This window comes from Lissotriton vulgaris, unplaced genomic scaffold (genome assembly GCF_964263255.1).
Source record: "Lissotriton vulgaris unplaced genomic scaffold, aLisVul1.2 SCAFFOLD_5091, whole genome shotgun sequence".
Classification (NCBI taxonomy): Eukaryota; Metazoa; Chordata; class Amphibia; order Caudata; family Salamandridae; genus Lissotriton; species Lissotriton vulgaris.
In genome coordinates this window covers 393-27813 of record NW_028248504.1, presented here as the reverse complement: position 1 = coordinate 27813, position 27421 = coordinate 393, and the positions used below count along the sequence as shown (strand labels likewise).

The following is a 27421-nucleotide window of genomic DNA, read 5'->3' as shown; positions in this document are numbered from 1 at the left end:
TTGATTGTGGCACCTGTGTCATCTTTGTAATCATTTTGAACCCAGTTCTGCAAATCCTTATTGTAAGATTTGACACAGAAATGCGAATCGCACACTATTAGTGTCGGGAATTCACGTTCTGCATTTTCAATGCCATCTTTAAAGAACTGATTTCAGCTCGCTGAGCCAAACAGTTTCTCAATGATTCAGTTTTTGTAATTTTCGGTCTGAATTTACCGCAGAGCCAGCGACCTTTAACAATCGTGCAGGCTGCATTGTAGGATTCATCATCTACATTGTAGTGCTGTACAAATCTGTCTGTATAGATTATACAAGAGTACTGTTGGAGAGGCAGAATTTCGATTGGCAGAGGATATTCTTCTTCATATTTTAAATCATTCAGTTTTTTCATGTTCGGGACAAAATAGTATGTCACGTCTTCTGCAGCTAGAGAATTTTCCCACTGTATCCATTTTGGATCTAGTGCCACTGTTTTTGGATTTACTGGGCTGAATAGTGCCTCGAAGGCTGATTCTGCTGTGAAAACAGTTATTCTTTTGTCTTGGGCTAGGGCTCGTTCTTTTGCTACAGCAGTTTGAACTGCCTTTACAGTTTTTTCTGTAAGACTGAATGTTTTTTCCGCTTGTGTGTACAAGTGTGATTTGTATGCTATTGGTACCGTTTCTCCCTCATTAGTGGTCAGGTACGTGAATCCGCATCTTCCTGGGATGACCCGGATTACAAGGTTACGTGTATTGTCACGTGTTTCTAATTTTGTTTTAGCTAACATGTCTGTTTGCAGTGATCTCAAAATTTCTGTGTGTTTTTGAGTCCAGTTGATTGGTTTAAAATCAGGTTTTATTAATTCTTAGAGAGGTTTAACCCTCTCTGCATAGTTTAGAATGTAAGTTCTTCCGAAATTCAGGAAGCCTAGAATCGATTGTAAGTTCTTCAGCGTTTTTGGTGCTTGGAGTACAGCGCACTTCTCTAAGAAGTTGTCTGCGAGGCTTTTTTCTTCACTTGATAATTCGTATCCTAAAAATAAGACTGTTGGATGGGCAATTCGTGACTTTTTAAAGTTGAATTTGTAACCCTCTGCTGCGAACCCAAGTATTATGGTGTTCACTCTTTTCAAGTGAGTATCCAAGTCGTCGTCTGTGAGATAAATGTCATCGACATAAGATAATGCCTCATCATCATATATTTGTAGTAACTCTGTTACTCTGGCCGAGAATAATCCTGAGCTATTCTTGAATCCCTGCTTTCCAGTGCAATATTTTGACAAAAGAACCCATTAGAGATGTCTAATGTTGTTTTGTATTTTTTGCGAACTATATTATTCATTAGTGTCGCACTGTGTGAATTTTGTACAGCAAATGTTTTGCAACATGAGTTAAGGTGTCTGTAGTACAAGACTAGACGATATGAATCGTCTGGTTTGGAGACAGCAAACAAAGGATTGTTCATTTGAGAGGTGCAAGTTTCGATCACCCCTTGGTATTCAAGTTGATCTAAGATCTCCCTGACCTGTGTTTTAGCTTCTTGCTTAATTGGGTACTGCCTTTGTGCAGTAGGTTGACATTTTAACTGGATTTTGTGAGGAGGAGAGTCCTCATCCCATCCTACATGATTCTTATATAGTGCAGGAGCTTGAGCTACTACCCATCTTCTTGCATATATATTTAGTGTGAATTGGAATATGATTTGAGAAGGCAGGCATAATAATTTCTTTGCCATGAGGGCACTCCCTGACAAACTCTGGGGGCCAATCTTTCTCAGCTAACAGGATGTCATAGCCCTTTGAGAGGTTATCCCAAAACAGACCCCTTATTTTCCTAGTCTTATCTCCCTCTATACGCAATGTTATTTTGTATATTTTATGAGATTTGCTAACTCTGGTATCTGCAGTTTCCACTTGAATGTATTCATTTGTGTCCACTGTCTCCAGATGATTCATCAGGATCTTGCGAGCTATGCTGATTTCTGCTGCACTGTCTAGCATCGTCTGTGCCCACTCTCCATTTTTCAGCTGTGTCCTCAGTATCCTCGGCATGTTTGATTACTTTAATACTGGCTACCTTCTTTCTTGGAAATTGTAATTTTTTACTTTGAGCAGGTTCCTTGTCTTTGGACTTGGTGTGCTCTTCCCTTGGATCTGACCATCCTCTTCTTTCCGATTTCTGCGAAAAAGATCGAGAGGGACGTGTATCAATATCTTGATATCTATCAGGCTTTTTCAAATTATCCCTATTTTTAAGGTTGTATCTCTTTTCAGAAGGCTCGCTTTGGGGAGACTGGTGTTCTCAATTCGGACTTCTTTCTCTTCGCCGGGGCGACCTTCCTCTGGACTGGAAATCTTTTTCTTTGGGAGTGGATTGTTTATTTCCATCCCAGCTCTTTTTAGGAGTGTTTAGATTATTTTTAATAAATAATTTTTCAGGATTTTCAAGTAGTTGGGGTTTTACTGGTTTCCCACCCAAACTATCTCTACCTAGTTCTTCATAGCATTTCTCTATGATTCTGGCAAGCTCAATAGGTTGATCTGTTATATCTGTTTCTTTCAATTTTTGGCAGATCGCCACTGATGCTGCTTCTCCTTTTATGTTGGCTAATAATATAGCCGAGACCTGCTTGAAGTCTTTCAGTAATTTCATACCAAGAGTTAAAGCAGGTTTTGGACGTATTCATTCAGAATTTGTTTTAGCACATCTTGTATTACCACCATGGACGGAACACCATGTGTTTTTGTGTAAATGGAAGCAAAGACTGTGCCCCAAGTGTCACAGTCCTCCACATGTGGTGCGACCCCCATTGGAAGGCAGATAGTCAGAATTCTGTGTTTCTCAATAGGGGTAGTTTTCGGGAATACTGCCTCTATTTGAGTTATTTTCTGTGCCAGCCAGAATGGAATTTGTTCCCGTTTTGCGGGTGTTTTCCCCAGACATGAATGTATGTTCTGTGGTGTAATTTTATTTGTGTTACCCTGATGAGGGGTCAGCTGTGGAATATTAACTATTGCAGTCCGTATTACATATTGGACTAATTGCCTGTGAATTTTAATCAGTAATTTTAGCTGTGTTAAAAGTTCTTCGCATGACATTTTATCAATGTCTGGATGTGGTGTGTAGCTGGCTAGAACCGGCCACGTTGCTCCTGGTCTACCTAATGGACCGAGCCTGGTGATGTGATCATTATGTTTTAGGGCGCCTTTAAACCAGAGCAGGTGCTCTTGGTAATTTAGTGGTATTTCAATAGCCTCGAAAGGAGTATATTCATCCCGTGGTTTCTCTATTTTGTAATAGTGGAATTCGTGGTTTTGTAGCGTTTGCCGCTGGAAAGTATATCCATGAATAGAATACCTGTGTCTGCCGATATTCGTGTGCCTCTATCACGAAAATGACTGTACCACCTCGTGATGTCAGTCCGTTTTCTATAAGTTTTAAAGTTATAGTTTTTCTTATGTTGACCGGAATGAGGATAGCATTCTGGTCATTCTGTAGGAGGCTCGTGTCATCCTCTATTAGTTGGGCTGCTAATATAGCAGCATCCCTATCATCATCACTGTCTGGCATTTTACTGTCAGAAAGGTTTTTTGTTGCAGATCAGGTTTCAAGGAGACAAAGATTAGGTGCACAATATTTTGGAACACTGTATCCTTCAACCAAAAACTCTACATAGGAATCTCTTCCTACTAAGTTCCGGCGGACATTAACCTTTCACCCACTCCAGACGTCTATTGGAGTATTTACGGGAGAAAGGGTCTGTGTGAAAAAGCACGACTGAGTTACTCTAACGTCTTGCGTTAGTTTTATCGCCTTACCAAACGTTGGGCGCCATGTAGTGTAGTTCCTATTTTCCCTATAGGCCCTGCGCATTGGAATAACATAAACAGCAGTGTAGACGTAGGACTGAGGTCTTCTAGGCCTCTACTGACTATGTTAGACTTAATTTAGGGTTGCGCCAGCTAGCTCAGAGGTCACTGGAAACTTTCTTGACTAAATAGGAAGTGATCAGCTTCCCTGGCTCAGACAAGAAGGGATTCAGCTTCCGACAACCGCATAAACATGACAACTTTGCTCCCTCAGAATAAGAGTCAATCTCTAGAGTCGTGTGAAACAATAGACCGCTATTTCACTCAGTCAGTTGTGTAGATTTAATTTCACCAGGGTGCAGAGAATAGAGAGACGGGCGTTTTCAGTAAAAGATATTTATTGAGCAGTCTTCCTTGTCATGCAAGAGAAATGAATTGCCACAATTGCAAGACTTGTTATAACGTAAAGTGCGTACAGTAAAAGGAGTATTACGAAATAATACTGTAAAAGCATTGATATGGTTTCTTAGCCATAAGACACTTTAAAATGGATAAAATATATATACATATATACATAAGCTAACGTGCTCAACTGGTGCTTCTAAAATACGCCTACCCCGGTGTACCTGACCTAAGCCTAATACGTGGGAAGGAGTAAGTAAGTAGCAGTTTAAGTTAAGTAGGTTTTTGTTGCCAAGGATCTGTTCAAGAATGCTCTCTAAGGGTTTAGTCAGCACTGTACCTTGGGAATAGAATGTAGGAGGTCTGGTATCTCCCTCTCAGGACTAGATATTCCAGTCACCTGCAAGCGTAGGCTGGAAACGCCGGAGCTGGATTTTCTCGGCAGGAGAAAAGACAGCGTCTTTCTCAGTGCGTCAAAGAGGAGGGGCAGCGTCCGTGGGCTTCTCGCTTCTGCTGGGCTCTCGGAAAGTAGATTAGCTGCTCTGCTCTGCTCCAGAATCACCACGGCGTATTTGCTTAAGGCAGCGTTGGTATGTTTATACCTGAAAGGTGCCGGGTTTGACGTAAGGTTTGGACATAAGACGTCAATAAAGATGTCACTAAGAACTGGTCGTTCTTACAGTGCTCGCAGGAGTTCTATAACAAATCAAAGCAAGCGGGGCTTTCCCAGGTTGCTGGGGGTTTGGTGTGTCGAAAGAACTCCGTGTGCTCTCTGGGAATCTAAGGAAGTAGCTTCTGCTGTGTCATGGACTGCAGAGGCGATTTACTGAAAATATGGCTCTGAATATTATGCCATTATAGGGATATGTATTGATTATAGCCGTATAGGGGCATAAGGTTACAATATTGAATCGGGTTCCTAGATAAAACACATCACCCCGACCTAGCACCAAACGAAAGACATTAAGTCAGATACCATGGTAAGGTAGAAAAAGACAAAAAGCAGACATGTATTGGCAGCAGAGATATTGCAGGTATATTACTGGTTGTGATGGAATCTCTATAATAAATGCTGCAATCTTCCAACAAATGTTTGAACCATCCCTAGGAATGTGGCAAAGATAACTTAACAACCAGAAAAGTAAAGACAGGAGTTGGAACTTAAGCTTCTCCAGTGTAAACTGGAAAGTACTGTCAAAAGGAGTGTGAATGGAGCTACATTTGTTATATTTTCCTTTTTCTTGGTTATAGAGGATAGATCAGACTGTGAAACAGTCCTACTATCTTGCAAATTGAAATATCAGGAATCCTCAGAAGCTTACAAACTACAAAGAAGAAGCTTCTAGTCTGCAATACCAAAACCCTTGTTTTTTTTTAAAAGGTAATAATGATAATCTGGTTAGACCTTCAACAGTGAGGTTTTTTCTTTTTTCGTCATCCCACCTGTAAGAACTATAACACATTTTTTAAAATAAATTTAAAAAATAAAAAATTGATATAAAATCGTGCTCTTTTCAGCTACCAGATGCCCAACCTAGCCGTCCTGTACAATCAATCTAACAAATAGAAATAGAGGTAAGATCTTCTATATCCAATCTACTGACAATAGGTACAGATGTAGGTAATTCTAAGGACCCCAATTCGGTGCTTAGACACCCACCAGCGATGATCCGTAGAGTTAATACCGTCCTATATAGTCAGCCAACGACCATAGAAACTGCATTTCCTCCTTTTGCTTCTTAACAAATAGTCACCTTAGAAATCAATGAATAGAACCTGAGAGTTATTTGCCCGTCTCGGTTTATTCTCACAAAACTAAAAGAATCATTGTCCTTCTAGCTCACCTACAATCTGAATACACCCAGCAACCTGAATAAGGAAATAAAGAATCCATAAACAATCAATATAAGTAAGTCAAACAATAAGCCACCGCAAAATCTTAAAACTAGAGTAAGAAAGAAATCTGACTGTTAATATTGTATTAAACTTTTTCCATTATAGTACAAAGTGAATAGAAAAGCCCCCCTCAACCTTGAGGACACTCATCGATAAGCCTTACAGAATAGAACAAAGGCCCTTAGAACAACTAAGTAAGTGCAACATTCACTCACCAAATCGTTCAGGTGTGAGTGCTAATCCTGTATGTACAGTTTTTGTTAATTGCATGGAAAGGATGTTTTAATTAAATCACCCTGTTTTGCGATGTACCTTAAGACAAAGAAAGGACGCAGATAGAGCTTATAAGACAATAAGTCATAGAACCAACCGAACTATAGTGCGAAGAGAGTTTACTAAAGCTTAAGAGGTCATTAGTACTAGAATGTAAAGCTAATAAAAATATTTGTTATCTGTACTTCCACATAAATTGCTTTTAACCGTACAAAAAGCATTGTCCTGAAGAAGGTGTTCAAGCCAGTTCACTGAAACGCCGCGTTGACAATGATTGTGCTTTTTTTCTTTTTATAAAAAATGTATCATGTTTTTATTAATTGAATGTAATGATTTATTCTTATGTAATGTCAATGAATGTAAAAAAATTTTTAAAATACAATCATAATAAATGAAAGTTTTTTCAACTAAGAATCATTCTAGTACATTATCTTTTGACCTCTTACTTCTTTACTTTTTACCTTGTGTGTTAGAAAATTTTGTTGATAATCCATAGAAATATTGTGACATCTTCCAGTATAAATTGTAAATTTGTTACCATATGGGGTGCCTCATAGCAAACTAGACCTCAAATTAGGTTGCAAGATAGTAGGACTGTTTTCACAGTCTGATCTATCCTCTATAACCAAGAAAAGGGAAAACTTTCTTTTTTCAACTGACCTCAGACCCATTCCCTTTTCGATAAGAAGGGTGTCTCCTTAAAATTTTTTGACAGCTACATTTGTTATATACTTTCTGAAGCGTTACCTTTATTATATACTTCCTGGACCTTTACCATTATTATATACTTCCTAGAGCGTTACCTTTATTATATACTTCCTAGAGCGTTACCTTTATTATATACTTCCTGGAGCGTTACCTTTATTATATACTCCTTTATTATATACTTGCTGGAGTGTTACCTTTATTATATACTCCTTTATTATATACTTCCTGGAGTGTTACAGTTATTATATACTTCCTGGAGCATTACCTTATTTATATACTTCTTGGAGTGTTACCTTTATTATATTCTTCCTGGAGCGTTACCTTTAATATATACTTCCTGGAGCGTTACCTTTATTATATACTTCCTAGAGCGTTACCTTTATTATATACTTCCTGGAGCGTTACATTTAATATGTACTTCCTGGAGCGTTACCTTTATTATATACTTCCTAGAGCGTTACCTTTATTATATACTTCCTGAAAGGGTTTTATTCATAGTTTTCTTTGTCATGTAGCCTTGAAAGTGTTACTGCTGTTATACAATTCCTAAAACTGAAGTGACAGCAACACATCCTGATCTATCTCTTCTTACACAATCCCTTCTTTTTTAACCCCTTCGCCGCGGGGTTAATTCCCCCGCGGCGCTGGGGGAGGGAGGGTGCATGGCCACACCCATTTCCATGGAATGCTCAGCACAGCAGGGAAATTATCCCCACATGTGAGCGCCACGCGGATCATGACAAGCTCAGCTCGTCTGGAGCACAGTGCAACCGTGCCTCATAACGAGCTGAGCTCGTCATGAGCACGGGAGGGGTTAAATGAAATCTTAGCCATGTGCATCTTCGTAAAGCTGTACCTCTAGCAAGTGGGCACTCCATGTGTGCTCTTTCTGTACTAAATTACTGTGTGAACACCGAAAAATCACCTCCTTTTCTGAATTAAGTAAAATGTGACATGTTCTATAGAACATTTAGTTAAATATCTGTGTATGGTGAAATATCTCTTGGTAACTTTCGTAAATGGTAAGGACCAGATGTCTTTTACAACTAGTTAAGTATTGTGTATTCACATGCTCTTACATTTCCATTTAGTGATTTTAAATCTCTTTACATCCCACAGGAAAACAGCCTTGAATGATCGTGAATAATGACAGTAATCGTGAAAATCTGAAAAAAAAGTGGTTTGAAAAAAAGAGCTCCAATATTTAGGAAAAGATCTGCATAAAGACTGAGGAACATGAACATAAACCGGTAGATCCTGGAAAAAGCAGTTCAGAGCAATTTGGTGGATGTAAGAGTCTGAGCTGTGCACCTCAACGCAACAGGATAAGAAATTACCTCTAGAAAATTAAGGCAACAACACTGACAAACCACTTCCTGTATAAACAGGCCTCTACCACCAGCTTTGATCATGTGTTCGGTATGAGGTAGATACAGCATTACTCTGCTTCCTGTAATGATGGCAGACCACCATTCAGCACGCTAGGTGTATTGTAAACATTTTCTATCCAAACCACAGGCCAAACCACAGGAACAAGAGAAAAGCACAAGGGAGTGGAGCCCGACAACTGAAGGGTAAAGGAAAGAGAGGGTCTCTGATCTACAACAGACTGTCCCAATTTGCTTCGACCAGAAGGAAGACTGATCTTCACTCATAAACATGCGAAACCATTCCGCAATCTAAAAACATACCCACCTACAAAGAAGCTTTACTTGCCACAATTATAATATATGTAGTTGGTGAGTCTTGTATTTCATTGTGAAATCTGAAATCAACCATCCAAAATACCACACACACAAGGAATGTGTGAATAACACAAGTGCTTTATCAACCATGTTAGCTCCTTAGGAAACGCAGTCATGGGATGCAGACAAATATAAACCCGACCCAGAGACACTAACCAAGAAAGAGAAATTATAAACAAGCAGCAAGAGCTTTAGTTTGTGATCACTACTAAAGAGCCATCAGCAAACACACGCAGGAAAAGCAACGTGCAATTGCAATAAATGTGTGAAGAACTTTAGTCAGTTAGCACTCCTAAAAGATCATCAGCGAACACACATGGGGGGAAAACCGTACCATTGCACTGAGTGTGTGAAGAGCTTCAGTCGGTTATCACAACTCCAAGTTCATCAGCGAACACACACAGGGGAAAAACCATACCATTGCAATGAATGTGAGAAGGCATTCAGTCAGTTATCAATTCTTCAAAGACATCAGCGAACACACACAGGGGAAAAACCATACCATTGCAATGAACGTGGGAAGGCATTCAGTCAGTTATCAATTCTTCAAAGACATCAGCAAACACACACAGGAGAAAAACCATACCATTGTAGTAAATGTGTGAAGAGCTTCAGTCAGTTATCACACCTCCAAAGACATCAGCTAACACACACTGGGGAAAAACCGTACCATTGCACTGAATGTGTGAAGAGCTTCAGTCATTTATCACAACTCCAAGTTCATCAACGAGCACACACTGGGGAAAAACCATACCATTGCACTGAATGTGTGAATAGCTTCAGTCAGTTATCACACCTCAAAAGACATCAGCAAACACACACTGGGGAAAAACCGTACCATTGCACTGAATGTGTGAAGAGCTTCAGTCATTTATCACAACTCCAAGTTCATCAGCGAACACACACAGGGGAAAAACCATACCATTGCAATGAATGTGTGAAGGCATTCAGTCAGTTATCACAACTCCAAGTTCATCAGCGAACACACACAGGGGAAAAACCATACAATTGCACTGCATGTCTGAAGAGCTTCAGTCAGTTATCACACCTCAAAAGACATCAGCAAACACACACTGGGGAAAAACCGTACCATTGCACTGAATGTGTGAAGAGCTTCAGTCATTTATCACAACTCCAAGTTCATCAGCGAACACACTCTGGGGAAGAAAAACCATACCATTGCAATGAATGTGTGAAGAGCTTTAGCCTGTTATCAAATCTCCAAAGACATCAGCGAATACACACTGGGGAAAAACCATACCATTGCAGTGAATGTGTGAAGAGCTTCAGTCGGTTATCACAACTCCAAAGACATCAGCGAATACACACTGGGGAAAAACCATACCATTGCAATGAATGTCTGAAGAGGTTCAGTCAGTTATCAATTCTTCAAGTTCATCAGCGAACACACACAGGGGAAAAACCATACCATTGCACTGAATGTGTGAAGAGCTTCTGTCGGTTATCACACCTACAAAGACATCAGCGAACACATACTGGGGAAAAACCATACCATTGCAGTGAATGTGTAAATAGTTTTAGTGATTCCTCAAATCTCAGGATTCATCAGCGAACATACACAGGGGAAAAGCCATTACAGTGCTGTGAATGTGCGAAGAGCTTCAGTGGGTCCTCAGACCTACGAAAACATATTCGAACACACACTCGGGAAAAACCATACCATTGCAATGAATGTGTGAAGAGATTTAGTCAGTTATCAAATCTTCGAAGACATCAACGAACACACACAGGAGAAAAACCATAGCATTGCAGTGAATGTGTGAAGAGCTTCTTTCAGTTATTGGCCTACAAAAACATAAATGAACACACACTGGGGAAAAGCCATTCCAATGCAGTGAATGTTTAAAGAGCTGTAGTGGGTCATCAGACCTACAAAAACCAATCAGTAAATCAGTCAATCAATCAATCAATCAATCAATCAATTATTTGTTAAGCGCCCCTCATACCCAAGAGGGTCTCAAGGCGCTGGGGGGGGGGGGGGGGTGGTGGCCGCTACTGATCGAACAGCCAGGTCTTTAGTATCCTCCTGAAGGTTAGCAGGTCTTGGGTCTGTCGTAGGCTCAGTGGGGGGTGTTCCATGTCTTGGCAGCGAGGTGGAAGATGGATCTCCCGCCGGTGGTTGTTCTTCGGATGTGCGGGACGGTGGCGAGTGAGAGGTCGGCGGAGCGTAGCTGGCAGTTGGGGGTGTAGAAGGAGAGCCTTCTGTTGAGGTAGGCTGGGCTGGTCTTGTGGAGTGCCTTGTGTGCGTGGGTGAGGAGCTTGAAGGATATCCTCTTGTTGACGGGAAGCCAGTGCAGGTTTCTCAGATGGGGGGTGATGCGGCTGTGTCGTGGTACATCGAGGATCAGTCATGCTGAGGCGTTTTGGATGCGTTGTAGTCGATTGATGAGCTTGGTCGGGGCTCCTGCGTAGAGGGCGTTTCCTTAGTCAAGTCTGCTACTGATGAGGGCCTGTGTGACTGTCTTTCTTGTATCTGTCGGGATCCATTTGTAGATCTTGCGGAGCATGCAGAGGGTGTTGAAGCAGAAGGAGGAGACGGCGTTGACTTGCTTGGTCATTGAGAGCGTTGAGTCGAGGATGTGCGTGGTCGATGGGGGTCGGGGCTGCCCCCCAGTGCCATTGGCCACCAGGAGTCGTCCCAGGCTGACGGGTTGGAGCAGAGGATGAGGACCTCTGTCTTGTCCGAGTTCAGCTTCAGACGACTGATCTTCATCCAGTCGGCGGCGGCCTTCATTCCTTCATGGAGGTTGGCTTTGGCGGTGATGGGGTCCTTGGTCAGGGAGATGATCAGTTGAGTGTCGTCGGAGATTATGTTGAGGTTGTGCTGTCGGGCGACGTGTGCGAGCGGGGCCATGTAAATGTTAAACAGTGTCGGGCTGAGGGAGGATCCTTGGGGTACGCCGCAGATGATCTCGGAGGCTTCGGAACGGAACTGGGAGAGGCGGACGCTCTGGGTTCTGCTGGAGAGGAAGGAGGTGGTCCATTCCAGAGCCTTGTCTTGGATCCCTGCGGCATGGAGGCGTGCGCGTAGTGTGCAGTGGCAGAGGGTGTCGAAGCTGGCTGAGAGGGGTCCCCATTGCAGTTTCCCCATTGTCTAGCAGGGTCCTGATGTCGTCGGTGGCTGCGATGTGGACGGTCTCGGTGCTGTGGTTGCTGTGGAACCCTGACTGGGAAGGTTTCAGGATTCTATTCTCTTCGAGGTATCTGTTAACCATTTTCTCGATGACCTTGGCCGGTAAGGGGAGTAGAGAGATGGGTCGGACGTTCTTGAGGTCTCTTGGTTCTGCCTTGGGTTTTTTGAGTATGACGTTGATCTCAGCGTGTTTCCAGCTCTCTGGGAAGGTCGCGGTCTCAAGGGAGAGATTGATGACGTTGCGTAGGTGGGGTGCGATGGAGCTGCTTGCTTTGTTGAAGACGTGGTGTGAAATGGGTCTGACGAAGAGCCGGAGTGGATTGTGCTCATGATCTTGATGGTGTCATCGACACTCATGCTGGTCCAGGCTAGCAAGGGGACATGGTAGATGGTGTGCGGAGGGTCTGTTGTGTTGCTGTCTGTTGGGGCTGTCTCGGTGTTGAAGCTGTTGTGGATGTCTGCTATCTTGCGGTGGAAGAAGGTAGCGAGGGAGTCGCACAGGGCTTGTGACGGCGGGATGTTGTTGGTGTTGGAGCTGGCGTTCGAGAGTTCCTTCACGATGTTGAAGAGCTCCTTGCTGTCGTGTGCGTTGTTGTCGAGGTGGTCTTTGAAGGAGGTCTTCCTGGCAGCCCTGATGAGGTGGTGGTGGTTGCGGACGGCATCCTTGTGTGCTGCGTGGCTGTCCGGAGTTTGTTCACTGTGCCATTTCCTCTCTAGTTTCCGGCAGGCTTGCTTGGAATGTAGGAGTTCTGGGGTGAACCAGCTGGCCCTCTTGCTGGTGTCTCTGTGGGCGGGGTTTCTTCAGCAGGGTGAGGGTGTTGGCACAGTCCTCGATCCAGCGTCTGAGGTTGTGGGCAGCGATGTCGGTGTTGGAGGGTTCGGTGGGTGGGCTGAGAGCGAGGTTTGCATGTCTACGGTGATTTTGCTCCAGCAGCGGCAGGGGATCTGTTGGGTGCGGTGGTGTGTGGTGGGTTTCTGGAAGGTGAAGTGGATGCAGCGGTGGTCGGTCCAGAGGAGTTCGGTGGTGTGGCTGATGGAGACGTGCGGGCTTGAGGAGAAGAGGGGGTCGAGCGTGTGGCCGGCGGAGTGGGTGGGCGTTGTGACGAGTTGTCTCAGTCCGAGGTTGGCAAGGTTATCGATCAGGGTTGTGGAGTTGTTGTTGTTCTCAAGGTGAAAGTTCAGGTCTCTGCAGAGGATGTAGTCGGTAGAGGTCAGGGCGTGCGTGCTGATGAAGTCGGCGATGGAGTTGCTGAACTGGGGGCAGGGTGCTGGGGGTCGGTAGACGAGGGTGCCTTTGAGGGTGGAGTTGGGGTCTGTGTGGCTCTGGAAATGCATGTGTTCGGCAGTGCTGAGCGCGCCGTCTGTGCTGGTCGAGACCCTGATGCTGTTCTTGTGGACGATAGCCATTCCTCCTCCGACTCCGTTGGTGCGGTCTCTGCGGGTGATCTTGTAGCCATCTGGGATGGCTATGGCATTGTCGGGTGCGGAGGAGGTGGTCAACCAGGTCTCTGTCAGGAAGGCGACGTCTGGGGAGATTGTGTTGAGCAGGTCCCAGAGCTCGACGGCGTGTTTACTTGCAGAGCAGGTGTTCAGTAGTATGCATCGGAGGTGGTCGAGGATTTTCTTGGTGGGTGGTCCGTCAGCTCTGTGGCTGGTGTAGCTGCAGTTCCAGCAGGTGAAGGGACTGTGTGTGCGTTTCGGGGCGACCTTGAAGCAATTGTGGGTCCGTCCAGGGTTGAGAGCGTGCAGAGTGCTGGCGTCGTAGTGGCGGCGGTCGTCGTGGCGGGTGCGGGGGCCAGGGGTTCTGGCGCTGGGAAAGGTCCAGATGTGGGTGGGCGCAGACGGGCTTGCCGCGCACCAGCGGAGCGACGGCGCAGAGGCCGGCATGTTTAGGGAGGTGGGAGTGAGGAGCAGCTGGGAGGCGGGAGGTGGGGGCAGCAAATGGGCAGTCAGGGGGGCGGAGCCGCAGGGGACGCAGTGGCGGGGCGGTGAGGGCGACGAAGGAAACAGAAGGCAAAAGGGCACAACAATTGAGGGGGAAATGAGTGGCACAGAGGGCAGAAAGGTCACAAGAATACAGGGGGAAACGAGTGGCACAGAAGGCAAAAAGGTCACAAAGGTCACAGTAAACGGGGGAAATGAGTGGCACAGAGGGCAAAAGCTCACAAGAAAGGGCAGAAGGTCACAATAAATGGGGGGAAATGAGTGGCACAGAAGGCAGAAAGGTCACAGAAATGCAGGGGCAGCTAAGCAACAGAAGGCAAAAACGGGCAGAGAGACATGGGGGCCGCGGGGGGAGCAGAAGGAAAAACCGTGCTGAGAGATACGGGGCAGCGAGGGGGGAAGAAGGGAAACCAGGCAGAGAGACACAGGGGCATCCAGGGAGAGAACGGGCACAGGCGGTGCTGTGCGGAGGGGGAGCGATCTACCTGGAAGGGTCAAGGGTCGCTCTCCTCACCGCGCAGCGGCCAGCCTATATGGGGAGGTGGGAGGGAGGAGCACCTGGGAGGTGGGGGCAGCGAATGGGCAGTCAGGGGGGCGGGGCCGCAGGGGACGCAGCGGCAAGGGGCGACAAAGCAAACAGAAGACAAAAAGGCACAACAATTGAGGGGGAAACGAGTGGCACAGAGGCAGAAAGGTCCCAAGAAAGGGCAGAAAAGGTCACAAAAAACAGGGGAAACAAGTGGCACAGAGGCTAAAAGGTCACAAGAAATGGCAGCAAAGGTTACAAAAACGGGGGGAAACAAGTGGCACAGAGGCAGAAAAGTCCCAAGAAAAGGCAGAAAACGTCACAAAAAAAGGGGGGAAACGAGTGGCACAGAAGGCAGAAAGGTCACAGAAATGCAGGGGCAGCTAAGCAACAGAAGGCAAAAATGGGCAGAGAGACATGGGAGCCGCGAGGGGAGCAGAAGGAAAAACCGTGCTGAGAGAAACGGGGCAGCGAGGGGGGAAAAAGGGAAACCGGGCAGAGAGACACAGGGGCATCCAGGGAGAGAACGGGCACAGGCGGTGCTTTGCGGTGGGGGAGTGATCTACCTGGAAGGGTCAAGGGTCGCTCTCCTTGAGGTAATATAAATTTTATGGTCATGTTTTGTTCCCTAGCGAGTACCCCACCGACTCCATGTACGAGTTAAAAGTGCATGTAACTTCCCTCCTGTACCAGCTATGAAGACGCAAATACATTTGCGTCCAACGTTAACTTGTCCTCTTTCAGACCCACCATGAATGGGTTTGATGGTCCGTTCCTAAGTATGCTATGCCAACGTCTTTTTGAAGTGTACTCCTACGTTTTTCGGCCTGACTGAAAGTAGGCCCTGAATCTCTGCCACCGAGCCTCTTTTCTGACTTCTGACTGCGAGGGCCTCTGCCCAAGCAGCCCCCGTACCCGTGAACTCTGACTTACTTCTAGCGCGGCCCTCCGTGCTCAGCTCAGCCTGCTGCCTGCCAAGATTGACTATAACCTTCGAGTTATCTGTTTTCCTCTCCGAAGATACATTCCAGCCTGCTCGCTTCAGTAAACATCCTTCCTCAGCTACAGGGCTAAAGGGCCGACCTGTCTTTATGCAAGTAATTCATAGCCTCTGTTGTCATGCTTCCATGGAAGGCCCCATGCCCCCACACTTCTCATACAGACACTCAGGCGCTTACACACGCACTCACAGCAAGTATAGAATAGCTTCTGCTCTAGAGACCTTTCTGCCCAGATAGCTTAGTTCCTAAACATCAGATATCAGATATGATAGAAGCACAAGTTGATCTGACATGCCAGACTTCTGTCTCTTTCCGTCAGTGTAAATGTCAAGTCCCCTGCACCCCGTCTATCACACGTCATGCAGCTGCGCGCGCATCCAAGCTTCCGATTTCTGCTGACATTGCAACATTCTGTTAGCACCACCCCTTGGTGCCACCCACTTGCATCACCTATCAGTGACGTTCCTAGCACACACCCTAGTTCACGCCTAGTTCACGCCTCTTGATGATGTATTAGCACCACGTGTATACTGTTATCTTGTCTTCTCTCAGCTGTTACGCCTCTTACATTGAACATTATGATGTAAATCAAGTATATAAGCTATGTATTGTCAATAAACGACAGCGCGCTCATCTATCCCTTCTGACATCCTGTGTGGTGGTCAGAACATGATATCCTGATTCCTTTATGAGGAATAAAACCCTTAGAAACTCTTACACCACGGACTCTGTTTTCCTTCATTTCGATTGAGTTATCATTGATTAAGTACTTACCTGCATAGAAATTAAGAGAGTAAATTAATTATTTACATCATTTTGGCGCCCGAACAGGGACCCCTCCCCCACCTCACGCGCCGGAAGGTGCGTTGCAATCCGTGTCCCCTGCCATCAGTTAGACGGACCACACGTGTACTGGCAGGATTTCCTGCATCCCCCTCTGACACACGGAGGTGACGAAGACTGCGATCAGTGCCCAGACGAGGCGGTGAGGAGTGCGGAGGATCCCGACCAGATCCCAGCCGAAGGAAGCAAGGTCCGAGGTGTGAAGAGGCCCACCAGTTTTCCGAAGTTTTCCGAAGTTTTCCGAAGTTTTCCGAAGTTTTCCGAAGTTCCGAGTCGAGTCCAGTCGAGTTTTCCGAGGCCTTCTGTTTTCCGTGCTTCCCGGTGAGTACCATTGCTGGGTCGTATCTAGACGGGTTTGGGTACGCAAGTCCGGTCTGCACTGTTTTTAGGCAGTGTATCTGTACTGTTTAGCAGTATATAAAGTATTCCGAATTTCTGCACTGTTACAGCAGTGTATCTGTATCGTTGAGCGGTACATTCAGAGTAAGGGGAAGTTAGCTATGTCTTTAAATGTTTCATGTGATTAATGTCGTGGTATGAATGTGATTGTTTTTGTGCATTATTGTGTTCTTGTTTAAATAGGTACAGGCTAAATTAAGTATTAAGGATCAAGCATTTCAGTATCAAGTAGGCACAATGCCGTTTTTTAACAAATTAAAGCAGATAGGAACTAGGAAAGGGATGTTAGAGGAAGAGATTCCAATCCCCCCTAGGGACACTCCAGGTAATTTCATGTATAATAAGCATGGCATAGACGCCATCTTGTATCTAGAGTTATGGACAGATTACACCAAGCACCTAGAGGAAAGATACCGATGGCCAGTTAACGGAACATGGGATGCCGAGTGCATCATAAAGGTAGAAGAAATATTACGGAAAAAGAAAGCTAGACAATCTCAGAAAGACGCCATAGAATTTTGGCGTAAGGAATCACGTAAGCGTGCTGATAGAGCACTCCGTAGAGAAGACAGGCTTAAAGAATCAGAAAAGGCCCAAGAAAACGAATTAGTTACTGAGGGAATTCGAGTAAAAGTAGAACAAATAGATCGTATCCAAAATGGCAAAGTGAACAACATGTATCTTTTGGCCGATGGTACCCCTGACGCCATTTCAGAAATACCGGAAAATTTGCCGTCACCATTAGTTCCAACTAAAGTAATGCATAAGACTACTAAAGACATATTCCTAAATTCATATCTCGAAGATGTAGCGCCAGCTTACACCAATCTGCCTGTTCGTGCCCTGCCTACTGACAGGGCCGGGGGTGGTACTGCCCCCCAAGATCACTCTCCGCCGACACCGAAAAAGACTAGTTCCGTTCCGCCAGCTCCGCCACTTCCCTCACCTAAAACTGATCTGCCGAAACCACTTCAATCAGATCCTACTAAAAGACAAATTCAGATACTGACTACACACAGAGATAATGCCCAAGTTTCCGCTTCAGGAGGTGCGACCGCGGGTCTCCAGACCCCGCCACCGACTCACAGATTAAATCTCAGAGGTATGCAGAGTCCTCTTACGCACAGATCCCCCCGTTCTTCTAATTCATCCCGTCTTGATGCACTAAAAGAAAATATGTCAGTTTGTAGATATGATCCAGAACCTGGACAGGACGACTTAATGATATTAGCGTCTTTACGGTTAAGATCTGCTACTGATAGTTTGTTATGTTATGCAGGAATGAAGGAGCGCCTAGATAGAATATATGAGTTCGTTCAAACGGGAAAGGACCCCGACAGTATTAAGGATGCCCTGGAGAAACAGAAAGTTAACATGCAAGCACTGATACTCCGATTTTTCATAAATTGTCTAATAAGAGAACGAGACAGGCCCGGAACAGATCAGAGTGAATTAGATGCATTGAACAAGTGGGGTCAAAATATAGCTGATGGAAAACATGACAGACAAAATTGCATAGAGGCCATGTATAAAAAGATTAAGAAAGCAGTGATAGCAGTACACGAGAAAGAGAAAGAAAAGGCTCCCTCCGAGGAGGAAGAAGAATCTGAAGAACTAGAACCGACTACAAACACTATAGCATATGTAGGTAAGGGAACTTATCTTAGGAAGGGTATCCGTCCAGAAAGCAAGAGAGTTTTCTTCTCTGCCTTAACGAATCCGAATTCCGCTGAGCATCAGTTCCAGGAAACTGATAAACGGCTTCGAGATCGAGTTGGGTACCATGTACTCAATTCTATGGATGAACAAGAATTAGCCCGATCAGCGGTATCATGGGCCGAAAATGCAGACATATATAATGATGACACCGTAGCACAGACATTTCTGAACCTCCCCCCCGACGAACAGAAATTAGCAGGGGTATATATGATTCAGCACCTTCTCATTAAGTACAGAAAACATTATTCCGATCCAGGTCCCTTACATGAGACACTAGAAGCACTACTGATGGATAGATGGAGAGGCCTAAGCACTAAATTAGTTCAAATAATTCTAGAACAACGACGCAGATATGATACCTTTGTAAGTCCTGAATATGTCCCCGCCCCACCTCCAGAAAGGAAAATGTACCATATGCAGTGCGGGGGTGGTATTGAAAGTCAGAACCCCTTACGAGAAGTACACCCTGTTATGGGTGAGGACAAAGTTTTGAAACGCGTGTATGTGCACACGCCTCTGACTAAATTAGAACTGTTAGAAATGAAGAAATTAGTACCATGCCATGATAAAGACCCTGCAGGTTTCCATAGAGAGCTTAAAGACATGTTATTAATGGGGGACTACACATATGATGATATCATGAAAATGTTGAAAGTATTATTGCCTACGGGTATATTCGAGAAATTAAAGGAAAAGGAATGGGAGGTGGGAGACACAAAGATTGCCTGGGCAGAAATAGAAGACGAAGAGAAAAAACGGGTTCCAGGGTTAGGCCTTGGGGACAAAACTAAAGCATTACCAGGTTTGATAGTACAGGTCCTGCCCAGATTATTGACAACTAGAAAGGAGGATTGGGATGCAATCTCGTCCTGTAAACAGAAACATGATGAAGATACTAGCGACTTTTATTCAAGATTCGAGAAATGTTTTATTATCAATAGTGGCCTCCAGCCAAGTAGCGAGTCGTACCCACATCTTTTTGTATCAAAGTTAGTCGAGAATTCCCTACCATTAGTTAAAAATAGAGTGTATAAAGTCGAGAGTACATGGCAAGCAAATACGCCATCCCAGATGTTACAAATGTTACAATATCACCAGAATAGAATTAGGGAAGAACAAGATCAGGAACAGAAGCGCATGAAAGACACGAAAATGAAAATGTTAGTAGCCCAGACGGTCCCATCCGACAGTCACAGGAAAGGTACGACCCAGACAAGTCACGCTGCAGCTCCTGTTAAAGGGACATGCAATTATTGCAAGCAGCCAGGTCACTACGTACACGAATGTGCAGTTCTGAAACATAACATAGCGACAGGTAAAACTAAAGAGAGACCGCATCCACCTAGACAAGACCATAATCAGCATCAGTCTACACAGAATACACAGCCCATGCATGCATCTGCACAGACAGCACAGACCGTAGCAGTACCACAGCCACAGCCCATTGCTGCAACTCAGCAAGTCTCACAACAGATGTACCAGTATGCCCAGTCTGCTTACCCCGAATATTCCCGATATACATGAAACAGCCTAGAGAGGGAAGGTGGCTTGCCTCTTATCGAGATTCCTGTAGATCAAGAAGGTCCTTATGTACACAGTCAAGTATTGGGGAAAGATAGAAAGTTTTTAATTGACACAGGGGCAAGTCGCACTACAATAAGTCATGACGAAGTTCCAGGGGCACCCCTCTCAGGCTCACAAAATGTTTCCCTTGGTTTTTCAGGACAACCTATTGTAAATGAAGTATCAGAACCAGTTCCCCTGGCTGTGGGTCCATTATCACGCGTTACAGACCTGTTACTAACAAAATCATGTCCGGAAAATCTGTTAGGAATTAAAACACTGAAGGCTCTAGGAGCTATAATATGCTGCTCCCCGGAGGGGGTTAGACTCTTTCTGCGGGATTTCAAGGGTCATTACGTCCTTCGTGAGTTTGACGTCAGATTGAAAAATGTACCTGATTACTTGTGGGCAAAAGGCCCAACTGATGTAGGATGTATGCACATTACACCATACCGCGTTACCCTCAAGGCAGGTGTTGTATTACCCAGAATCAGACAATACAAGTTACCACCCGATGCTGTAGCGGCTTTACTGAAAATCATTGAAGAGCTCATTGCCCAAGGAGTGGTCGTCGAGACCGACTCCAATATCTGTAACTCACCCATCATTCCGATTCTTAAACGTACTGATCCCAATGCACCGCCAGTATATCGGCTGGTGATTGATCTTCGAGAATTGAATAAATGCATCATCCCACAGTATCCTGTGGTCCCCGATATATCATCTCTCTTGACTGCTATTGATTCAGAAGCAACGTTCTTTACTGTAATTGATCTCAAGAACGCCTTCTTCAGCGTGCCTATTGATCCAGAGAGCCAATATCTCTTCGGATTCTGTTTAAATGGACGCAGTTTCAAATTTTCGCGCGCACCTCAAGGATTCACAGAAAGCCCCAGCATCTATAGTCAAGCACTGAAAAGACAACTAGATTGTATTCAAATGCCAGTTAACACCGCTTTACTACAATACGTCGATGATCTGCTGATCACCGCACGGAGTGAGCCCGAATGTGAAAAAGCATCACTGACAGTTTTACATTTCCTGGCCGACAAGGGACACAAGGTGTCTCCTTCGAAGCTACAATTCTGTGTTCAGCAAGTTGTGTACTTGGGTCACTTGCTGTCCAAAGTGGGGAGACAGCTCACTCCCGATCGCATTCAGTTAATTGTGAACATGCCGCAACCCAAGACACAAAAGGAAGTGCGGGCCTTCATAGGCCTCACCTCGTACTGCAGACAATGGATTCCCCAGTATGCATTTCTAGCTAAACCACTCATCCAGTTAACGACACAGGAGGCAGCGACTTCGACTGTCCTCCCTTGGACTCAGGAACACACACAAGCTTTTGAAGAATTAAAGAAAGTTTTATGCCAAGCACCAGTTTTAGCGACACCATGTTACAGCAAACCGTTTACACTTTTTGTTACAGAACGTGATGGCACAGCGTTGTCTGTCCTCACTCAAGACCAAGCAGGTTCACATAAGCCTTGTGCTTATTTTTCTAGTACATTGGATTCAGTAGCTCAAGCACTCCCTGCGTGCTTAAAGTCAGTAGCAGCAACAGCGTTAGCAATAAGACAAAGTGATTCAATTGTTTTAGGTCATCAGTTAACCGTTCAAGTACCACATTCTGTAGAGGTTTTGTTAAACAGAACCCAGACTCAACACTTAACTATAGCACGACTGACAGGTTATGAATTAACACTATTCCAGCCACACATAGAAATCAGACGTTGCAGCATCCTGAACCCAGCAACACTGTTACCTACAGTTATGACAGATCCAGCTCCGCATGATTGTATAGAAATAATTAATGCAGTAACTAAGCCTAGACGAGACTTAACAGATGTCCCATTGACAAATCCAGACCTGACACTTTATGTGGATGGTTCATGCATGAGAACAAGTACAGGAGAATTAGTGGCCGCGTACGCCGTGACCACTGAAACTGAAATTAAAGAAACACATCGTACTGACACACTGTCTGCTCAAGCGGCAGAGCTCATCGCTCTGACTCGAGCCTGTATTCTAGCCAAGAACAGAAATGTTAACATATACACAGATTCCCGCTATGCCTTCGGAGTTGTACACGACTTCGGAGTCCTCTGGCAAGAACGAGGTTTTCTGACTTCCCATGGGGCCAAGATACAACATGGCCCCCTCATTCAAGCACTGTTAGAAGCAATACATTTGCCCTCGGGCATATCAGTCATGAAGTGTAAGGCACATACTAAAGTCACAGATTCTGTTTCCCAGGGTAACGACCTGGCAGACCAGACAGCAAAACATACAGCACTGACTCACACCCAGACTACTGATGTGACAAAGACAATAGTCCAGACCCAGTGTATGGCAGTTAGAGATCCCGCCCTAGATGTAATTGATATCCAGACACATGCTACTCCAGAAGAGATAAAGAAATGGACTGAACTAGGAGGGATTCAGACAGATCAAGGTTGGGTGACGAAGGGAAAATCTATATCGTTTCTCCCCGACTCAATGGTTCAAGTCATGATAAATACAGCACATAGTCCTGCCCATCTTGGAGAGAAAGCCATGTTAGACAGTTTACAGAATCTCTGGTACAACAAACACTTACGAGCAGCAGCAAAACAGAAAGTGCGTACTTGCATGATCTGTTGTCAGTTCAATCCAGGTAAAAGTGTCCCTGTTGAGCAAGGTGGATTCCATCCTCCCGATCACCCTTTTGAAGTCCTCCAGATGGATTATATCCAGATGAATAGCTGTAGAGGATTTAAGTATGTCCTTGTAATTGTTTGTGCTCTGTCCCGCTGGACCGAAGCATACCCAGTCCCAGACTACACTGCTCCGACCACTGCCAGACAGTTGGTTCGTGAATTCTTCCCACGGTACGGTTTGCCCCGTGTCGTGTATTCAGATAACGGACAGCCGTTCTCGTCCGAGCTGATGAAACAAGTTTCCCTCTTGCTAGGATATCAGTGGAGGTTCCACTGTGTCCGACATCCCGAAGCAGCTGGCCTTGTAGAAAGGCATAATCAGACCCTAAAAATCCGTCTTGCCAAGATCTGTCAAGAAAAAGGGGTCGACTGGATAGTCGCCCTGCCCGTGGCACTATTCTACATGAGAATGGTCGCCCACTCGAGATCAGGGCTATCCCCGTACGAAGTGGTCTTTGGGAGACCGCCGAATATGTGGGGGACGCCCGTTCCGAAAAAGATCACTGATATTGATTGTAACATGTTGACAGATTACCTTGCCTCCTTGATGTCTGCACTCCAATCATGTCGTTCACAGGTTGCCGCAGCCTTCCCTGACAACACCGATGTAAAGGCGCATGAGGTCCGTCCAGGGGACCTGGTACTCGTCCGGAATTTCGACCGGAAAAGTCCGCTGGAGCCCCGCTGGAAGTCTCCAAAGACCGTTCTGCTTACCACCAGGACCGCCGTGAAAATCGAGGGGAGAAAGGGGTGGGTCCACACGAGTCACATCAAACTATGCAATGAACTAAAAAACGGACTGAAACAGGACTCTGACTCGTCCACCCCCACCAAAGACTGTGTTGAAGCACAAGACGTTACTGTGCCTAAAAGAGAAAAGACTCCTCAAGAACTTTACCGTATGAAGCTTCGATCTAGCAAGTCAGACAGTTTAATTGTTTAAGTCCTCCCCTAGGTGAATCGGTTAAATAGTTTCTGACATGTATCCCCTAGATCGAGTTAGAGAGAGAGAGGAAAAGAGAAGAACATATTGCAAATCACTTCGTAGTCACTGCATAGTGACACTAATAATAATGTTTATTCTGAGTATTCTAATTATTATTGCCAGCATTCTGCTTCCTATGTACTGGCCTATTTTCAGGCGTGAACAATCTGCTTACAATGTCTCTGCTGAACACACTTTTAGTGAACTTCCCGCACATGAACTCTCTTACAGACTTGCGCTGCGCAACAATACATTCATTAGTATGTTACACCATTCCCATCAGACAAATAATGCTACAGACTGTTGGATATGTGGCCGACTCCCTCCCTACCAGAATTACAAGGGAGCTCTGCCTCTCTTTCCGTACCCATTCACTCACAATGGCTCCTGTGGAGCATGGTTTAAAATAATTAATTCTTTAGATCCTGATATTGCTGTTTTCGATGGGGGCTGGGTTTGGGGAAACTTGAACTTAGTCCTGCTCAACGTCTGTTATCCTGATAAAGAGGGACTTCCCACTCGAATAGGAACTGATCTAGAAAATGAAGTATATGGATTAGGTAATTACACAATTAGCCTTATGATCCTCACTGTTGAGTCTGAAACTGCTCCAGTTTTGCCCCATATGTTAGTATTACCAGTCACGGGTGAATTATGTGTTAGCAAGAAAGGTTCAGTACACGTAGGTCATAGTAAATGCGCTACTGTGGTCGAGTTCAGTGACCATGGTAAATCGTCCTTTAAAGCTACCAGTCATTCCTACTTTGTTTGCGGCCATACCGCATACATACGTTTGCCTCCAGATTGGGATGGTACCTGTTACATTGCATTCCTTCTGCCACCTGTTTTTCTAGCTCCTCCTGATTACCATAGAAATACGAATCTAGCACCGAATAGACCCAAAAGAGATATTCCCCTTGTCGACTACACAGAAACGGCATGGGAACAGTACACTGATTTCAATAAAGGATTCTTTTTCTTCCTAGGGCCTGTCCAAAACAGTAAATTAATACGCAGATTAACGAGAACACTCGAAGCAGTAGTGAACGAAACTGCCTCCGCTCTAGGTAACTTAACAGAGGAGCAGTCTGCTATACGGACTGTTGTCCTTCAAAATCGTCTCGTGATTGACGTCATCTTGGCAGATAGAGGTGGAGCTTGTAAGGTCATCGGGTCAAGTTGCTGTGTTTTCATTCCACAAAACGCACCATCTGTCTATCAAGCTATCACCCGTTTACATAAAATTGCAAATCAGATACATCAGAATCCAGGCACCTGGACTTGGTCCGGTTGGTTCTGGACTACGTTAACAGCTTGGGGATGGAAGATCTTATCCTTCCTAGGCATTGGCCTTGTTATAGTATTCAGTTGTTGCCTGTGCCTGCAGTGTGGGCCAGCGATATGTGGACTGTGTGCCACATCCTGCATTGAGCATTCCAGTTGCCTCTCAAACAGTCAAAGAAAGAAAGACGAACATATAATGTTACAAGAACAAACCGATCGATTTATGAGGATCGATATATCATGAAGGGTCCGTAGGGAACAAGGAGGGAATGAGGTAATATAAATTTTATGGTCATGTTTTGTTCCCTAGCGAGTACCCCACCGACTCCATGTACGAGTTAAAAGTGCATGTAACTTCCCTCCTGTACCAGCTATGAAGACGCAAATACATTTGCGTCCAACGTTAACTTGTCCTCTTTCAGACCCACCATGAATGGGTTTGATGGTCCGTTCCTAAGTATGCTATGCCAACGTCTTTTTGAAGTGTACTCCTACGTTTTTCGGCCTGACTGAAAGTAGGCCCTGAATCTCTGCCACCGAGCCTCTTTTCTGACTTCTGACTGCGAGGGCCTCTGCCCAAGCAGCCCCCGTACCCGTGAACTCTGACTTACTTCTAGCGCGGCCCTCCGTGCTCAGCTCAGCCTGCTGCCTGCCAAGATTGACTATAACCTTCGAGTTATCTGTTTTCCTCTCCGAAGATACATTCCAGCCTGCTCGCTTCAGTAAACATCCTTCCTCAGCTACAGGGCTAAAGGGCCGACCTGTCTTTATGCAAGTAATTCATAGCCTCTGTTGTCATGCTTCCATGGAAGGCCCCATGCCCCCACACTTCTCATACAGACACTCAGGCGCTTACACACGCACTCACAGCAAGTATAGAATAGCTTCTGCTCTAGAGACCTTTCTGCCCAGATAGCTTAGTTCCTAAACATCAGATATCAGATATGATAGAAGCACAAGTTGATCTGACATGCCAGACTTCTGTCTCTTTCCGTCAGTGTAAATGTCAAGTCCCCTGCACCCCGTCTATCACACGTCATGCAGCTGCGCGCGCATCCAAGCTTCCGATTTCTGCTGACATTGCAACATTCTGTTAGCACCACCCCTTGGTGCCACCCACTTGCATCACCTATCAGTGACGTTCCTAGCACACACCCTAGTTCACGCCTAGTTCACGCCTCTTGATGATGTATTAGCACCACGTGTATACTGTTATCTTGTCTTCTCTCAGCTGTTACGCCTCTTACATTGAACATTATGATGTAAATCAAGTATATAAGCTATGTATTGTCAATAAACGACAGCGCGCTCATCTATCCCTTCTGACATCCTGTGTGGTGGTCAGAACATGATATCCTGATTCCTTTATGAGGAATAAAACCCTTAGAAACTCTTACACCACGGACTCTGTTTTCCTTCATTTCGATTGAGTTATCATTGATTAAGTACTTACCTGCATAGAAATTAAGAGAGTAAATTAATTATTTGTGTGAATAGCTTCAGTCAGTTATCACACCTCAAAAGACATCAGCAAACACACACTGGAGAAAAACCGTACCATTGCACTGAATGTGTGAAGAGCTTCAGTCATTTATCACAACTCCAAGTTCATCAGCGAACACACACAGGGGAAAAACCATACCATTGCAATGAATGTGTGAAGAGCTTTAGCCTGTTATCAAATCTCCAAAGACATCAGCGAATACACACTGGGGAAAAACCATACCATTGCAGTGAATGTGTGAAGAGCTTCAGTCGGTTATCACAACTCCAAAGACATCAGCGAATACACACTGGGGAAAAACCATACCATTGCAATGAATGTCTGAAGAGGTTCAGTCAGTTATCAATTCTTCAAGTTCATCAGCGAACACACACAGGGGAAAAACCATACCATTGCACTGAATGTGTGAAGAGCTTCTGTCGGTTATCACACCTACAAAGACATCAGCGAACACATACTGGGGAAAAACCATACCATTGCAGTGAATGTGTAAATAGTTTTAGTGATTCCTCAAATCTCAGGATTCATCAGCGAACATACACAGGGGAAAAGCCATTACAGTGCTGTGAATGTGCGAAGAGCTTCAGTGGGTCCTCAGACCTACGAAAACATATTCGAACACACACTCGGGAAAAACCATACCATTGCAATGAATGTGTGAAGAGATTTAGTCAGTTATCAAATCTTCGAAGACATCAACGAACACACACAGGAGAAAAACCATAGCATTGCACTGAATGTGTGAAGAGCTTCTTTCAGTTATTGGCCTACAAAAACATAAATGAACACACACTGGGGAAAAGCCATTCCAATGCAGTGAATGTTTAAAGAGCTGTAGTGGGTCATCAGACCTACAAAAACCAATCAGTAAATCAGTCAATCAATCAATCAATCAATCAATCAATTATTTGTTAAGCGCCCCTCATACCCAAGAGGGTCTCAAGGCGCTGGGGGGGGGGGGGGGTGGTGGCCGCTACTGATCGAAC

At 44.9% G+C, this 27421-nt stretch overlaps 1 pseudogene; it reads left to right on the top strand.

Moving 5' to 3' along the window:
- The first annotated feature begins 8902 nt into the window (after positions 1–8902).
- Positions 8903–27161, top strand: LOC147664101 (uncharacterized; annotated as a pseudogene).
- The last annotated feature ends 260 nt before the right edge of the window (positions 27162–27421 follow it).